The following is a 19,615-nucleotide window of genomic DNA, read 5'->3' on the forward strand; positions in this document are numbered from 1 at the left end:
GGACGTTTCAGATAATTTCGGGTCGGAACCGGACTTTCTAAGCAACTGCCGAAAATTCTTAAAAATTTTAACTAAACTAACCTGACTAACTCCTAATCTTATAAATTATCTTCAATAACACTAATATAAACTTAATAAGAGCTAACCTGGAAGCTTAAATTTGACAGTTGTCACAGTTATTTAGAAGAATAACTTTCTGACGGTTTTTTTGAAGACAAATTTTGAGGCATTCTTTTTTTAGGATGAGACATTCTTATATTAGGTAGAGGCGTTCTTAAATCCGTCAGAAGGTCATGCATTTAAAAAAAATAAGTTAGAAGGTTATTCTCCTAAATAACCCTAAGTGGATAGGTGTGAAGAGATCTTGGCTTTGAGTAAGTTGGCTGTGAAATGATCCATAGCCAACAATGTCTATTACCGTATTTAGTGTATACATAACATATACATGGTGGGGAGGTCTAGATTCTTCCTACTAATAATTGGTTGGAATCGTCATATGATGGGAGGTCTATATTTTCTTGCTAATAATTAAGTGCCTACCATTGGTTTTTTTATAAGTCTTCCAGCTTCTCACAAATGATCGGGAGTTCTATGAATGTCGCTAAACAAATTATTAGAAATTAAATTTTAAGAAGTCAGTTTCTGGTTTCTTTTATGTTTCATGATCCAAATTGTGGTATTCTGTTATACCCTGGTCAAATAGTCAATTGGAGTAGGCTATGGTACAAGTGTCTACTCTTGGGATACAAGTAGGTGAAGGTGTGTTGGTTACTTGGTATAAATAAGAGGGTTGTGGAGGGGAGGAGGGCACAATGAATTTTTATAAGTCTGGCGAAAGCCTTGGGGAGAGAATCTAAAGCCAGAAACTATCTGTAACCATTAGATTTACCCATTAATCTTTCAATTACATTTGCAATTTCATCTTAATTCCTCTGGAGTGCATCATATTCACTCCAACCAAGCACCTAAACAGTTTGGTGGTTACCATGATACTTCGCCCAAGCTCTATAAATTAAAACATTAACCAGGTGTACATACTTTGTGCAACTACTTATCCTGGTTCACTTCTTTTACCTGTTGCATTCTCAACCCCCTACCACTACATGCATTATATGACTATAAACATAGCTCATGCGTGCATACACATTGAATAGAGCATAGCTTATCCTAACAAGCCATCCATAGAGTGGTTGAACACACCCGAAAAGTCCCAGGATGCTATGCAAAATGAGCACGGCGTTACATTTGTGTAGGTTTAATTTCATAACCTGCTGATGGTTGCCCGCCATGTCATAGCATCGTTGGTTCCTAGATGGTATACTTACACAAACTTTCTAGGTTCGAGTCTGGCAGCCGGAGTGTGAGAGTTAGAATTTCGTTGGGGATTGGGCTTTATGGTGGACTCTTAAGCCAGCCACCCACCTAGCAGATTGCTATGTATTTGATTTGCCTCTGCTGATGGTCGTCACTGCAACTAAAGTACCTGGTTTTTTTGAGTGGAATCGCATGCTTTACTAGTTTTTTTTTCTTCTCAATAACCGTGGGTGTGCGAGTCAGTTTGTGCACACCTTGACTATAGAACTCTAAAGTTAATAGCCAAGGAAAAAACCCTCCAACTGGTAACCTCTAGAGAAACAAACCTAAGGTTCTTACCAGTTAAACTAACAAAAGGGTTGGTTTACTTTTCTATTAGGTGGTCATTATCTTCTAATTTGAGTTCTTTTTGTATTGCAGATGTTCTGATGCATTCATTCATGTATGGGGTAAAAGATAATCAATTTGTATACAGTTTTGATTGGTTAAAATGGTTGGTTGGGGCTCTTCTCTTTTGAAAATAATGTTGTTCTAAAGTTTGGTGATTGAAATGGCAATGCCAAACTTAAAGAGGTAGCATATGTAGAATATGGTCTAATGATTTGCTCCTCCCGTTGGTTGGTTAAACAATGCATTTTTTACAGCCAAAAGAAAAGTATTTTGTAGAGATTGATATTCTTATGCACATTTTGATAGAGATTATTGTTCATTCTTTTTGAATTCTGTTGGTTTATTCTTGACAAATTGTATTAGAATGAAAGCAATTGTAAGAAAATCATGAATCAAAACATTTAAATTGGTTCCTCATGAATCAAAAAGAATCCATTTTAGTCATAATTAAAAACTTCACATTTGAACCAAACCAAAATGAAATCAATTTTTTTTATTTCTATTTTGGAGAACTTGATTTTTGGTCACCCAATCATGATTTTTTTAAAAGGTTTTGATTTATGATTCCTTAAAATAGGAATGAAAATAAAGTTGTTTTTATCTTAATATAATTTGATGATAGGTAGAAAAAAAGGGAAACGCAGTCCATAGGATATGGTTGTTAGATAACGATGTATCTCTATGTGAATTTTTGCATTTTAGATGATACAAAAAGATAGAAGATTTGAAATTCATAATTGCAAACTTTGGTTTATTGTATAGTAGGAACTAAGAACCTTATGTTCTATTTCTTTTTTAATTACAAGTTTCACTAAACGTTAGTGTTTGGAGTAGAGCCGAATAATTATTATTGTTTTTCTTTAAAATTGAATTCTTATATTGAAATACATAACTTTTATACGAGAAATTGTACAAAGTTACTTAGGATCTTAATAAAAAGAAATTGCATTGTGTACATTGCAAATCAATTCTACAAAATATTATCAAGTATAAAAGGAGAGATATTTTGATAATCAATATCAATTATCTCCAAATGAAAAACCGATAGATAATAAGCTTTCTGCCTCAAGTGTTAATGAAACACTTATCTTTTGAGAGATAAATGAGTAGTTGGTGGGGGTTTAAACAAGAGTCAGCCTGAGCTTTGCCTTTTTTAATATTAGTCTCGAAAGAATTGAAAACTAATAGATTTTGTGTTTGCCCAAATTATAATGGATGAATCAGGATTTTGATATTCTTTTAATCATGTACTCAACTCTCATTCAATTCTTTTAAGCTCACTTCAATTACCCCTCTCTTTTTCATTTTCAACTCATCACACAAACCCATTTGCAGTTAAGCTCTTGGGTAGGGCTATCTGTTCTGATAGTCCATAGAGGTTTATCTGATAAGCACCCTGTTTGAATTTTGCATTTAAGCTCAATGAAAATGTATTCAGTTAAGCTCAATTGATCACATGAGTTTGATGAAAAAAAAATTGCAATTAAGCACATGATGAATATGCAAGGAGTTATTCAAAAAAATCAGATTATGTATGTAGGGAGAAATGAAAGAAGATCTATAAGAACAAATTTACAGATATAACAATCAAAGAATTATGAATTGTTTATCAACAAAGAATTATATACAATGAGTTTTGAAAACAAGGTTGAATATAAACGAGTGTATTATCACCGAAAATGAATTTTTCAATTTAGAGACGTGATAATAATAATTTGAAAAACAGTTGAATCAGGTATTGAAATTATGTAAGCAGATAAAATACGCAAGTATTGACTCAATAAATACCTGATCAGAGATACTTTTCGTAACAAACAAAAAATAAATTGAAAATCATTTACAATCACACTTCTAAGAACAATAAAATCATTTTGATTTCAGAGAGATGGTTTTAACATTTAGAAAACATTTTGATATACTTAGAAGTTGTCCTTCTTCTAAGCATATTAAGATAAAGATTATAAAAATATACTTGAGAGAATGAGATCAGATCAGATAAAGATTTTGATGTGCTCTCCCTTGACAATACAACTCAGAATCTCATAATAGTGGTTAGAATTTGACATTTAAGAATATTAAGATCAAATTCAAATTCAGACTCCCCCTCAACGTATTGATCAGATCTTCATATAGAATGATTTAGCATTCCAAGCTTACTTACTAAAAATGAAAACCTTTTCTCATCGAGTGGTTTTGTAAAAATATCAGCAAGTTGGAAATCTGTTTGTATAAAGTGCATTTCAATTGATCCTTTTTCAACATTATCTTTGATAAAGTGATACCTGATATCAATGTGTTTGGTCTTAGAGTGTTGAATTGGATTAGTTGTTATAGCAATAGCGCTCTTGGAATCACAATTGATAGGGACTTTGTTGAATATGTATCTGTAGTCTTGTAGTTGTGTCTTTATCTAAAACACTTATGAACAACAACTGGCTGATGCAACATATTTTGCTTCTGCAGTAGAAGTTGAAAGACAATTCTGCTTCTTAGAAGTCCAACTGACTAGCTTGTTACCTAAGAACTGACATGATCTAGATGTGCTCTTTCTATCCAACTTACATCCTGCATGGTCAGAATCTATGAAAGCATTTAGCTCAAAGCCAGAATCTTTAGGATACCAAAGGCCCAGATTTGGTGTGCCTTTGAGATATCTTAAGATTCTTTTGACTACAACAAGGTGTGACTCTTTACAATTATCCTTATATCTTGCACAAAATCATGTTGCAAACATTATAGTTGGTCTACTTGACGTTAAGTATAATAAAGATCCAATCATGGCATGGTAATTTTGTTGATCTGCAGATTTTCCAAATAAAGCTGCATCTAATAAAGTTCCAATAGCCATGGGAGTCTTTATTGAAAAACATTAAGACACATTGAACTTTTTCAAGATATCTTTAACATATTTTAAATGATTTATGAATATGCTATTAGGGAGTTGCTTTACTTGAAGACCAATAAATAAATTTAACTCACCCATCATACTCATTTGAAATTTAGATTGCATTATGTCTGAAAAGTTCTTGCAAAATTTAGGATTTGTAGAAACAAAAATAATATCATCAACATAAATTTGTATCAAGATCATATGTTTACCTTGCTTTTTTAGAAACAATGTAGTATCAATCGTACCTTTCTTGAAACTAGACTTTAGAAGGAATTGTGTTAATGTGTCATACCATGCCTTAGGTGCTTGTTTTAAACCATAAAGTGCCTTGTTTAGGACATAAACATGATCTGACTTTTAAGGATCAACAAAGCCTTTTTGTTGACTCACGTGAACTTTTTCATGAAGAATACCATTTAAAAATGCCGATTTGACATCTATTTGGTATATCTTGAAGTTCTTGTAAGCTGCATATGCTAAAAATATTCTGATAGCTTCAATGCGAGCGACTGGAGCAAAGGTTTCATCCTAATCAATTTCTTCTTGTTGACAGTACCCTTTTGCAACCAATCTAGATTTGTTTCTCACAACAATTCCCATGTCGTCTTTCTTGTTTCGGAAGACCCATTTTGTACCAATAATAGATTTATCTTTAGGTCTTCGTATAAGTATCCAAACTTGGTTTCTTTCAAACTCCCGAAGTTCATCTTGCATAGCATTAATCCAATCTGGATCTTGCAATGCCTCAGATGGCTTCTTTGGCTCTATAACACTAAGAAGGTTAACGAAAAGACACTCGTTCGCAGTCGCAGATTGTGTTTGCACTCTAGAATTCACATTACTAATTATTTGCGCCAAGGGATGATCTTTAGTCTATTTTTGTGTACAAGGTAAGGGTTGAACACCAGTTAAGTTGTTCTGATCATCATATTCATCGGTTACAACTTGTATTTCAGCTTCAACTTTTGAGTGTTCATCTTCATCAGCAGGTATAGCAGACTCAGATTGATCAACATTTGGTTGAACAATTTCATATTGAGTATGTGCTTCACTTGAACAGGTTCAGATTCAGTAACTTCAGTAGTTTCTGGATGAACATCATTTGATGTTGAACAACCAGCTTCAGATGGTCCAGAAAGTTGTATAACTTGAAGAATCAGGACCACTGGTTCATCAACTTTGGGTGAGTCAGATACTTCATATTCGAATTCATTGTCATGTTATTCAGTACAGGTTCTACACTGATTTTTATAGAAGCTAAAGGTTGTAGATTGAGTCTTGAACCGTGTTGTTTAGAAGTCAATGATTTATCAAATCTAAGAATGATGTTTTCAATGACAATCTTTGTCCGCTTGATGTAGACTCCGAAGGCTTTTAACTTGAGAGAATATCCAATAAAGTAACCTTCATTTGCCTTTTTATCAAACTTCCCTAGATTGTCTTGATCATTGAGCACGGAGTATCTGCAGCAAAAAATATGAAAGAATTAACATTAGGCTTGCGATTATTGATTATCTCATAAGCAGTTTTATTTTGACAATGATCATGCGATTTTGTATGAAGCATGCATTAGAAACAGCTTCAGCCAACAGATAAAGAGGTAAGCCAGAGTATGCAAGCATTGTGCGAGCAACTTCAACAAATGTCTGGTTTCTTCTTTCAACAACTCTATTTTGTTGTGGAGTTCGAACAACATCAAAATTATGAGAAATCCCGACAGAGTGAAGAAAACTTTGAAGGGTCTCATTTGTAAATTCTGTGCCGTTGTCACTTCAAATCTTTTGCACAAGAAGTTGAAGAAGATTTTGAATGCGCTTGATAAATGCAATAATCAGCTCCGGCGCATCAGACTTGGCTCTTAAAAACTCCAGCTACGTATATTTGGAATATTCATCGATCAGTACCAAATGTACTTTTTATCACCTAACAATTGAGTCCGCATTGGTCCACACAAATCCATGTGAATCATCTCGAGAGGAGATTTGCAAGACGATTCAAATTTTCGCTTTATGAGAACTTCTTGTCATTTTGCCCATTTCACATGCAAAACACAAAGAATTCTTGTCAAATCTTAGTTCTGGTAGACCAATCACTAGATTTCTACTTACGAGCTTGTTGATATCCTTGAAGTTTTGATGAGATAATCTGTGATGCCATGTCCAACTGTCTTCCGTTGCTGTCTTTGAGATTAAACAGATAGGCTGAGAAACAATCAGAGTTGTGAAATTTAACATACAAATTACCATATCTTTCATCTCGAATAACTTCAATTCCTTCGGAATCAACTATGGCACATCCCTTAATGAAGAATTTAACAATAAATCCATTGTCACAGAAATGGCTTATACTGAACAAGTTATTCTCCAATCCTTCAACGTAGAAGACTTTCTTGATTGTAACAGTGCCATTTGACAAAGTGCCATAACCTCTAACAAAACCTTTCTCCTTCTTACCAAACGTGACTGTTCCTCCAGGCTTTTCTTTAAAATCACTCAGAAAGTGCCTATGTCTTGTCATGTGTCTAGAGTATCCAGAGTCTATGTACCACACATGATAGTCCTGTAGAATCAATCACAGAGATTTAGGTACCCATTTCCAAATGGGTCCTGGTGGGTTAGGATTCACATAGGAAGATACTGATTTTACGCGCCATTCATATTTTTGCTTTGGAACCCACTTCCAAACAAAATTTAACATTCACAAAATATGGTTCCTCTTTTTAAAATTTTGAATTTGAAAAGTTCTTCTTTGAAGCACTTTTTCTTTTATAAACTTGAGAACCATTGACAACTTTGAACTTATGTGAAATGTCTAATTGAGAGTTAGAGTCCTTTGATCTTACTTGCTTTTTGCATTTGGCATTGATAGCAAGAGAATTTGATCCACAATAATTGCAATGTATATGATTATAAGCAACAGACAAAAGATCTAAATGAGAAAACTTTTGAACATTCTTTAATTCAGAAGTCATATTACATTTTGTTTTGAATGAAGTACATTTGCAACTATTATTATTTACTTTCAAATTCTATACAGAAGAATTAACATTTGAAACATTTTGGGATTTCTTCTGTGAAAGATTCTTCTTGCTAACTTTGCCAAGCTTTTGAATTAGTAGACTGTTTGACAGATAGACATTCAGTTTTATCATTTTGAACTGGTTTGGCAGATTTAGGAGTAGTCTTAGGAACATTTTGATTTTTAACTTGAGAAGACTCTCCTATCTCAAAGATGCTATAAGAAAGATTTAAATTGTCATGAATGGTGGATTTAGATTTAGAGACAATCTAAATACCTTTTGAATTTTTATCATCTAAACTTAAAGACGTTTGATGTCCTCTTCAAGCTTAATGATTTTACTCATTAGCTAAGTTCGGTCATCAAAAAACGAACTCAATTCTTTTTGAAGTTCTGAAATATTTTCCAAGTTAGACTCATGCTGTGTGTCCTTACAAACCAGACGCATCGTTAACTCAGAAATTTGTTTTTCAAAATCATTAGATTTGATCAAAAAATCATTTTGAGCACAAAGATTATTCTCTTTCATCTATGATTTTCAAGCTTAGACATTTGTTTCTTCAAAACATATATTTTTGAGTTAGAATCAAATTCAGGATTCAAATGCACAGTCCATTCTTGTTCAGTGACTTCTTCATTTTTATCAGAATCATAAATCACTTCAGTTTCAGAATCCGAGTCTGACTCATTTATAAGATTTTTAAATACTTCAGGAGTCATGTTTTCAATAAACTCAGAAAGTTTGTCAGACTTTTCGGTTTTTTTAGATTGTGATTCAAAAACAGATGAATGTTTAGTTTTAAAAGATTCAGTAGGATATAACGATTCAAGCTCAATATGTGAAAAAGAGATTTCTCTTGTTTCGTAGCTTGAATTTAATTCATCGTATTTTAATCTAACTGATTTAAAATTTGATTTATCAAAATTTTCTTCATCTGATTTATCATTATCACTTTTTGTAAAAATAGATTATTTGGATTTCGACTTGATGAATATTTCACGAACGGAAGGAATGGCAAATTTTACAGGCCCCCCATTCATTAAAATCATACAAGAACTTTGTGGCCTTTTTCAAAGTTTCATTTTCTTGAAAACCTAAACCCATTTGAGGATTGTAAAATCTTGAGTCCTTGGGTTTATTTGTTAAAATTTCCAATGTTTGTTCAGATTGACCTCTTTTGAAAATTATTTTCTCCAACTGTTTGACTTTGTCATATAATTTTCCTTTTTCTTCAAAAATCATGTCAAATTTTAACTGAATATTATCTCTCCCGCATTCTACTTCACTCAATCTCTTCTTAAGTAACTAAAATCATTTTCAATTTTGAATTTTTTAGATCTTAGGACTTCTTTCTCTTCTCTCACACCTTCACTTATTCACTTAAAGCCACAACTTTCTTCTCTGAATTTTGACATTAAAGCTCTTTCTCCTTTCAGTCTTTCTTTTAAAATATTAAATTCAACATTCATACTTTCAATTTCTTTCATTAATTCAACATTCAGAGAGTTTTGTACCTCAGATTCGTTATCAGATGATGAGCTTCCTTCTTCAATCTCCGCCATTAAGCTCATATTTACCTGCATGAAATGTGTAACTTCATCATCTGACGAATCAATCAGCCAGCTTTCCTCATCAGCAACCAAAGCTTTACCGTCCTCATGGGCTTTAGCAAGATGAGCTTTCTTGAGAGAGTAGTTAAAATCTTTGAACTTTTTGAAACGACAATCCTTGATGAAATGACCACGCTTCCCACAGTTGAATCATCTGTTATCTTCAACCTTGATTTCCTTCTGATTTCTGGCTTTTGCAAATTTCTCTTGCTTGACCTCCTTGCCCCTGCTCTTATCATATTTAACAAACTTTTTCTTTCCAAACTTTTTTTGGAACTTATTTGTTAGCAAGGCCAGCTTCTTGGAAAACTCCCGTATGGCATCATCAGAATTTGCAGATGAATTTTCAGTAGACTCACTTTCCGACTGTTCTGACAATTCAGACTTCAAAGACTTAGAGTTTTTAGAATCAGATATGCTATTTCCTTGCTTTCCAAACAACGGAGCTAAGGGGTCAGGTACTCTATTCTTCTCATTCAACATCTCTTTAATAGTCTCTTCTCGTTTAAACAAAATACAATGCAAATCATGAATGTCTTCTTCAAACATATTCTTGTTCATCTATAAATTGATTGCAAGAGTGTTCCATTCAGGTTTCAGATTCTTGAGAAACTTGTAGTTAATCTCAGTCATAGACTTTTGAATTCCATTTCTTCTTAGATCATTCAAAAAAACATTGTATGAACCCAGATCATCTAATGCATTAGAAATCACAGTTTAAGTCAACGAGTGAGCGAAAGCAATAACTACGAAACTAGTAGGTTAAGTAGAACTAATTAAAGACACAAATATGTTTGAAGAATCAATCAAGTCGGCTGTATTTGATAACTATTGAGAATACGTCAAGAACACCAAGAACAGGCACAAGTGTGTGTACAAAATATCTCTCAACTAGCTAATATCTCTCAAGTGCTAAAATCTCTCTATAAACTAGGAGCGTCTTCTTATCTTCAAGATTGACAAATTATTCCCTTAGAGAAATACCCTTTTATAGGCAATTCCAGAAAAGGAATCTTCCATAATTTGGAAAATAGGAGAAGTCAACATGTCCACCAATCATCTGCCTCCACGTGTCTGATCGGAGTAACCGTTTTTGGAAATGTGTCGGCCTGAGCCTGGAACACTTGCAAGACCCGCCGTGGAACCTTCACGCGTAAGGGAGAGTAGGAGACCTAGAGGCTCTGAATTTATTGTTTAGAGGCTTTGTGTCTGGAGTTGCGCTCTATATCGAATCCTTGGCTTTTTGCCGTACAGTCTTCGATCTTCATCCCTCTTTGCGATGAGCTCTTTATCCGGGTATCATATCTGTATCCGAGCTCTTGGTTCCAGGCATCTTTTTAGACTAAGTCCTCTTGACTAGAGCAAGAGGCTTTTTACTTACACCTTTAAAATAAACATTCTAATAATCTCCCCCTAAGTGTAAATAAAAAGATTTGCTGGAATTAAATTCTAGTCTAGAAAGCAAGAGACCAAGATAGTCCTCTGTAAGATTCTTTTTATTGTTAAATGATAAAGATGAGTACAACACAAAAAAATAAATGATTAATAGGAAAGAAACCTAGAAATATTGAAGTTTCATGAACCTCTTAAGAAGCTCACTGAACTCAAATACACCATCGATTGAGTGTATGAGTACAAAGGCTCTTTCTCTTGCAGTAGGGTCTTGGTCTTCCTTTCGATATAATTGATTCTTTATCCAGCAAAGAGTTGCATTTGAGTATTTGAATCGTTGGTCTACTCTGAAGAATACTTTCTGTTTGAGCTCATTTCCAAGGACCACACCCAGCTCTGGCTCTACGATAACTGTTGATATGTGTTGAGAATTTAACACATAAAGCACTCGTTTTACGTCTTTTTAGTTAGAATAATTTATTTTCATTCCCACATTGAGTCATTTTTATTTATTTCTTTATACATTTGTTATTATGAAGCTAAATATTGTGGTTGACTTGTTGGTACTCATAGAAGATGCTAATAGAGATTTTTTTGTGAAAACAGCAGGATGCTACAACATTGGTGCAGCGTCGATCTGATTCATGTGCAGCTTTTTGGAGGGCTTAATGATCAAGACGCTGACTTTTTGACTAGTGGAAGACAGCTGTAAAAGCTGAGTTTTTAGTTAAAATCTGATGTTTAGAGTTTGGTTAGGCTATTGTACCTTTTAGTTACTCTTTTGTTATTATGTAACTAGCTTTTGGAAGCTTAGCCTCCAAGTCTTCTTCTTTTGTCTTTTAGTGACCCCTTTTTTGTATAAAAGGAAGGCTTGGGGTGCCTTCATCTATCATCCATTAATACATCTTTCATCCATTGTATTCCATTTCCATTAGCTAGTATTGTAAACCCTCTCCAAGGGTGGTTTTTATTAATCTTTTGAAGTTTTTCATCTTTTCTTCTTTAATATTCTCATCTTTTATTTTACGTTCCTTTACGATTATTGTCATTTACATTCCGTCATTTAATTTCCGCAATTTACATTCTCGCAATTTACATTTCCGTCATTTACTTTCACGTTATTTACTTTACGCAATTTACGTTTATGTCTTTATTTTCCGTCATTTATTTTTTACTTTCCGTTATGAGTAGCTAAGCTTTTATAGCTTGAGTGTGAGACGGAAATGTGAGATGTTCAAAACGAAGGAATGTAGCTAAGTGTTTTCGTAAACGACGTTCTATTGTTTCATTCGAGTTTTTATAAAACCAAGCACACTTCTTGACGGGTTGATTACTTGAAAGTGTTAAAGTGCAATGGACTTAGAGATAAGCCATCAATAAGCACGTCAACTTGGATGACATAAGAGGTAGACTTGAGAAAGTTGCCGACAAGGAGACTTGTCATTTATGTTTTTCAAAACTTAACTCCCGACGAGTTGGTCACTCTTCGAAAGTGTAATAGATTCAGAGATGAACTATCAAGAACACGCCAACTCGAATGATATGGGAATCGACTCGAGAGAGTGATTATTAACAAAAAGATATGTTTATCCATATATTTTGAAAACACCATCGTGTCACTATCCCCGGTCCGGACACCGCATAGAGATATGGGTGAAAAGCTATAAGATAGTGCAATAGTAAAGTCCGAGAAGAATGCCTTCAAAATAGATGGTGAAACTTAGTTTCGAAACACTGCTTGCTGTAGCATTCCTATAGCATTGGCTACTGGAATTTGTGTTTGGGTCTCACCTTAAGTCTTACACCCTTGTTTCTTTTATGTATTCTGTATTATGTTTGGATTCACCTTAAAATCAAGCAAAAGTCTTCAAAATCATCATCTGAATTCATCTCTTTCATTGGACTCTAATCTAACTTTGGCTACAATCTCTGTGGACGATAATCCGGTATTTGTACCACTTTATTACTTGGAAAGACGACGTTAGACCGTATTGTATACTTGCTTTGTGGCCCAATTTCATTACGTCTAAAGGTGTGAAATATAACCGACCAAGTTTTTGGCACCGCTGCTGGGGATTGGCAAGCTAAAAGTTTATTTTGAGTAAAGTAAAAGATTTGATTTTTCTAGTACCATCGGAATCATTTTTAAAAGTGGTGTATGCCACGGTCACATCGCGGGGAATTTTTCCAATTTGATCCCGATATTGAGAGAACGTTTCACCATCGGAGGAGGGCTCAAAGAGCATTTTTTGCTCTACTCCCTCCTAACATGGCGTTACCTCCCCCAATTATTTTAGAAATAAACTTGATGCCTTCAAGATATTCGTTTGGCGTGATGATAGATAGTTGATCCACTCCCATATCCAGATTGAAAGTCCACCTTGCTCCTAAACTCCAACAGATCATAGTTAGGCGTATAGCAGAGTTCTCTAGCGCAAACTTGATCCTTTTGTCTCTCTTGTGGTCTGTATGAAAGTACAGAGTGAGAAGATCCCAAGGGTTCAGATTTATGAGATCAGAATATGTGAAAACACTTATCTAGCCCTGAGATCATTCCACCATGTATTGATGAAAGATGATCTGGTTGTGGGTGAAGGTCCTCTTCTTGATGTCAAATACCTATTTTATCCCATCACAGAGGTGAACTTCTTGTACAGACTGAGTATACTGACAAATGAACCTCTGCCTTTTAGTCTCTTAGGCCATTCGGTGGAGGTTGATCTTAATTCACGACACCTCTTTCCTTTCTCTGTATAAGAACTGATACATCTTTTCATTTGCAATTGGTTCTTCAATTGCTTTGTTCTTGGGAAGAGGCCTCATCATTTCATCCATCTGGTCCCTGATTTCTTGCATTCTGTCGTATACGGGATTGGAGCTCTAAGGTTGGCTGTCGTTGGCTTCTGGTTGAATGAGATTCTATTGGTGTTGTTTTGGATCTTGGTGAGGAGGTTGGTTTGGCTCTGGAGCTTGAATAAACAGTGCAAACAAATACACAGATGTGAATGTTGTTGGATTCACCTATTTTGCAACAAGGGGTTCATCCTCAGACTCAGATTATAAGACACTTTGACGACCACTTCTTCTTTGTCTTGTCTTGTTGAGGCAAAATTTCTTCCATAAAGGGTTCAGAGGAGGATGATGATGATGTTGATGAAGAGGTATAATTGTGAGTGAGGAGTTTCAAGGATGAGCTCATTTCTTCACCAAAGAGTGCAGAAGCAGGCTCTGGTTGCTCTGCTTCTTCTTGTTGGGGTTGTGATGAAGGAGCAGTCTCTGGATTTGATTCTTGGACATGCATAGAGGAGGTGGGGGCAGCATGAGATGTGTCCTGTTGAGAGCTCTCCCCTTTTTGATTGTCTTGAGGACCATATTCATCTGGATCCTCTTGATCGTCAAACTTTCTTCATTTTCTTGAGCTTTCTGCATATGGATACTATTGTTTCCTTAACCTCTTCTTTATCTTCTTCTTCAGATCTATTGGTGGCATTTGCTTCATTTTTCTCATCAATTATCTCCACTATGTCGGCTGCTGCTTGTGTGGCTTTTGTGCTCCACATCAGCTCTAAATTTGAACGCGGCCAAAGAGTGATGCATTCTGCAACTACAGTCTTTGCTGTGGAGTTAAAGTCAGAGGTAAATGTGGAGACCTTTTGTAGTAGCTTGTCTCCAAAGGCCACCATATCCCTCTTAGTGATATAGTCAGGAGGGGCACCGATAGGGATTAAGGCTTGTTCGTTCAGCTTAACCATGTCTTCTGTTAACCTTTGGAATTGGTCAAAAGAGACCAGGATGACTGTTTCCTTCGACTACTCCCTCTGAATGTACTCAAGGACCCTTTGCAGGGTGGCATTTGTGTTTGCCATTAATTCCATTTGGTGTTTCAGTAAAGTAGCATTCATCTTCAACTCAGCTTTCAAGGCTGCAATGGATGCTCAAACATCATCCAAAGCAGATGCAGAAGTTGATGACTCTGCACGGGCCATTGTGAGTTTTTGCTCTTCCAAGGAGCACAAAGCAGAGGTTGAAAAGTCATGGAACTCTGCCTTTGTCACATACTCTGTATGGGTAACCTATGGCTCAACACATGGGTCGGAGTGAGTCCTTGTTCCGAGGACACCTTCATTCAGATCTCTATTGACGTCGAATCTGGAAGGATTTTTGTCTGATCCTCGTATCTCTTCATTATAAAAGGATACTACAAATGTTATATCAATATGAACTCTTCCAACCAATTCAGAGTTGGAGAGAAGGTCATCATTGAGTGGACTAAGAGGCCGGTTGGGAGCCTCAAAATCTCGTGTGCCTAATACTTGCTCTGAACAAGTTTGGGGAATGTCAAGTGTAGAGGAAATGAATTCCTCTATATAGGAAGGTGGCGTGGCATGGGGAGACATGCCACTTATACTTTCAAAGGTCTCATTCTTTTGAGAGGATGATCCCTGTGATGTGGTTTCCCTTTGGATGTGCATGCCAGAGGCAGATGCGACCTCTGGATGGATAGCGTTCAAGGTGTGCACCTCTATTTCAATAGTCCTTGTTGCTCGACCAACAAGACTAGTAGACTTGCTTGCACTGGGTGTTTGGGAATGGAAATATATGTGTTTGTTCTTTATTATTCTCTCAAGAATTGGCTCCCCTCTGCCTAAGCTCCCTCTTCTTCCCCTCTTTCTTCTTCTTCTCCCTCGCTCTTTTCTTCTTCCTCACTCTCACTCTTTTTCTCCCTCATTTAGAAGGGCTTATTCTTTCTCCTTCTTTTCTCTCTCTTTTCATTCTTGCTTTTCTGTCTCCTCTCTTTCTTTTATCTCCCTCTCTATCCTAGCCCTCTTGGCTTCCTCTTGCTTCCTATTTTCCTCCATTTTTCTTTTCTTGCTCTCTTTCTCTTTCTTTCTTTTCTCCTTCTCCCTTTTCTCCCTCTCGATTCTTTTCACATCCACTTATACTTGCGGCTCCCTCTCTACTTTTGTACCTACAGCCTCTTGTTCTCCCTCATCATTGGCTTCTTCCCCTATGCGTATGGGGGTTCGAATTACTGGTTCTAGTGATTCGTGCATGCGTTTGTATGCCCTTCGTACCTCATTGGTCTTTATGTAGGCCATGATCCTCTTTGACAATGTCCTCTTCGCAGGTTATCCGTCCTTATGCATCATTGGACGATATGTAGACATCACGTTCACATAGGCCAAAGGGCCAGAAGTGCACAATATCTCACTTTCGACGAGACCAGGCCTTAGAAGTAGTCTAAGAAACCTTGGAAATAGCAAGGCGGGTAGATCCTTGCCCTTGGATTTGTCCAAGTTTTTCTTTGCGACAACACCACGAAACTTTGTGTATAGGATGAGCGAATAGTTCAATGACTTCAAAGTATACTCCATACAGCAACTGGGACATGTTGGTACTACACATGTCCATACTTCCTATCTTACCAGTTAGGTTCGATTTACCAATGTGATCCGGACATGCCACGTTGGGGGCAAGAGTTGGGGCCTAAACTATGAAGAGTAGTTTGTTTGCTTGTTGTAGCCAATGAGCCTCATAAATCCTCTGATTTCGTCACTAGTGGGTAGGGGGGCATATTTCGGAAGGCCTTAATCAGTTTTGGTTGGGATTTGGAGAACAAATGAAAACAGGGATCTAGAAATCCTCATAGTACTTTTTTATTTCAGACACGTAAATTTCTCCTACGATTCCTCTTTCCTTCTCCACGAATTCACAGGTTTGCCAGAATTATTGGAGGAATTTTTCATGGACCTCTTTGTTTACATTCGTTTGGGTTGGGTTGAGGAAATGGTTTTGAAGAATGTCCACCATATGGTGGAATCTGGTGTCAAAGTTGGAGAGGGTTAGGTTTAGCGCGTGATTGTTGGGTTTTAGAGGTAGGGGGATGATGTGAAGGCTTGTTCCCTCAATCGATTTTAGGGTGGAGGTTTTAGTTTGGGAGCTGTTGGATTCAGAATTGATCGACATTGTTTCAAAGAAAAATAGAAAAGGTTAGGGTTTTGAAGTTGCGGATTCTTACTTGAAGAAGATGAAGTTCTTGAAGTTCTTGGAATTAGATTCTTGTAGAGAATATTCGAGTATTTTGAAAGTGTAAAAGAGAAATAGGGTTTTGAAATCCTTTAAATAGGCAAAAAATAAAGCACTGAAGTGTAATTATAACCCAAACGTCGGTTATGGAAGGGTTTCTTGTAAATTCTTGTGAGGGGATGTTGTGTGGCCTGACAATTATAGGTGGCGCACATCCATACGTCCCAATTTTGAAAAATTAGGGTTACAAGACTGTCACCTTTCAAAGATAACCTACTTTCCATTTTTATTTAAAAGAGAGAGAAAAATATAAGTGTTTTGTTAATCAGAGCTTTTGATAAGAGTGAAACCCCTCTTGGTCAAACACAACACTTAGTATTTCGAAGAGTTTTCAAAAATTCCTACACTCTGGTTAAGAAAGATATAGAGTTACCAAATCTTAGAGACAAAGGCTCTGTATAGTATATGCAGAGTCTCTATATGTGCTACATAAGCTCTAGTGCTTGGAATTAGGTAAACTATAGTAGTAAGGGTTTTAAACCAGAGTAGGTTTGATTAGCCCAAAAATGCTAGAAGATTAAGATAGATAACATACCTCTTGAGTGATATAGAGGCTCATAGTTGGACTATTTAGAGTCCATGCCATCATGAACAAATTGATGGGGGCAGAGGCTCTGTATAATACATACAGAGGTTATGTATCTTGGAAATCCAACTCTCCTCCTTAGATAATGCATTCTGTTCTCATCCCCCTTAAACTATGCTTAGATCATAAAATGTAAGATATGTACGAGCGATAGTTCAAGGTACAAAGGCTCTGTATGACAAAACTTGAAGTTTCACAAAAAATGGACTAAGAGGCTCTGTATGATGGACTTAGAAAAATAAAACATATGTATGCTTAAATTGAGTGTAGATGCTCTGCATATGCATACATAGGCTATGTCTAATAATTGAGCGTACCCAACTGGCTGACCAAGAAATTGAATCTCTTTTCATCAAGAGCCTTAGTGAATATATCAGCAAGATGGAAATCTTTAGAAACAAAGAACATCTCAATCGTATCTTTTTCCACATGATCTTTGATAAAGTGGTAGCAAACATCAATGTGCTTGGTCTTGCTTGCTACGGCTACGTACTCTGCTTCTGCTGTGGACAGTGACACACAGTTCTGCTTTTTGGATGTCTAAACTCACCAACTTGTTTCCAAGTAGTTGACAGCTACCGGATGTGCTCTTCCTATCGAGCTTACACCCTACATGGTCAGAATCTATATATGCAATTAAATCAAAGTCAAAATCCGTAGGATACCAGAGACCCAAGAATTGAGTCCCTTTGAAACATCAAAAGATTCTTTTTACCACAGATAGTGAGATTCTTTAGGATTAGCTTGGAATCTAGCACACAATCACATAGCAAACATGATATCTGGTCTACTAACCGTGATATACAAACGTGACCCAATCATTCCAAAATAAGTCTTGACATCCACCGGTTTTCTTGATGGATCTGTGTCATGCAAGGTACCCGTGGCAATTGGTGTCCTCATAGTCGATGAATTATGAAGTTGGTACTTCTTCAAGATGTTAGAGACATATTTAGCTTGATTGATGAAGAAACCTTCCTTTGTTTGTTTTACTTGGAGACCGAGGAATAATGTTAATTCTCCCATCATGCTCATTTCAAACTCACTCTTCATCAACGTAGAGAACTTGTCACAGTAGCTTTGGTTTGTTGAACCGAATATAATATCATCCACGTAAATTTGCACTAGGAACATCTCACCTTTGTACCTCTTAATTAACAAGGTTGTGTTGATCTTACCCTTCTCGAAACCATTGGATATTAGAAAGGATGAGAGTCGTGCATAGCAGACTCTCGGTGCTTGCTTAAGCCTATACAAAGCTTTGTCTAGATAATAGACATACTCTGGGTGTGTGGAGCTCCTAAACCCAGGAGGTTGCTGCACATAGACTTCCTCTTTCAGCTTACCATTCAGAAAGGCTGACTTAATGTCCATTTGATAGACTCGGAATCTTTTATGTGCAGAGAAAACCAAGAATAAGCGTATAGCGTCTAGCCTTGCTACTGGTGCAAAGGTCTCGTCATAGTCTATGCCTTCTTCTTGGCAGTAGCCTTTGGCAACTAATAACATGTCCTTGTTTCTAATAACAATCCCGTCCTCATCCTTTTTGTTCTTGAAAACCCACTTAGTGCCAATAGCAAGTTTAATTTTTGGTAAAGGAACAAGAGTCCATACCTTGTTTCTTTCACACTGTTGAAGCTTTTCTTGATGGCATCGACCCAACTTGGGTCTTGTAGGGCTTCATGGATTTTCTTTTGCTCTACCATGCTTAGGAAGTTCACGAATAAACATTCATTGGCAGTGGCAGCTTTTGTCTTGACACCTTGTGAAGGATCACCAATAATTTGGTGTGAGGGATGGTCTTTAGTCCATCTTGTCATGGGAGGGTGAACTATTGGTGGAGTTCTAAAATCCTGCTTAATTGGATTGTTTGGCAATACGTCTCTTACGGGTGATGATGGCTCTGCTTTCTCCTCCTCAAATTGTGGTACAAAGGGACCAAGTTCAGATACAGAGATGGTATTCTCTGGCTCTAAGGGACTAGGCTCTGATACAGAGCTGTGAGGCACTGGTTCTACATCTACAAGATCACAAGTGGGAGAAGAGGCGTTAGAAGGGCCAAATATTAACGTATCTGAAAATGAGTATAACTTAATTAGAGATGGATTAGAAGGGTACTCGAACAATGCTCAAGACACTTCTCAATTAAATGTTTTATTTTATTCTTTATCTATATCTATATAATACGGTTTTATGTGTTTTTGAGAAAACGTTAATGTTTTTATTTTTGAATAGAATATAAATTCTAAATATCATAAAATTTTAAAAAGGGTATATGCTATTATTATCAAATTAACTATTTAAAAGTTTTTGCTTTGTGTAATTTC

The sequence above is a fragment of the Cynara cardunculus genome, unplaced genomic scaffold (assembly GCF_001531365.2).
Source record: "Cynara cardunculus var. scolymus isolate 2C unplaced genomic scaffold, CcrdV1 Un_Scaffold_2617, whole genome shotgun sequence".
Classification (NCBI taxonomy): Eukaryota; Viridiplantae; Streptophyta; class Magnoliopsida; order Asterales; family Asteraceae; genus Cynara; species Cynara cardunculus.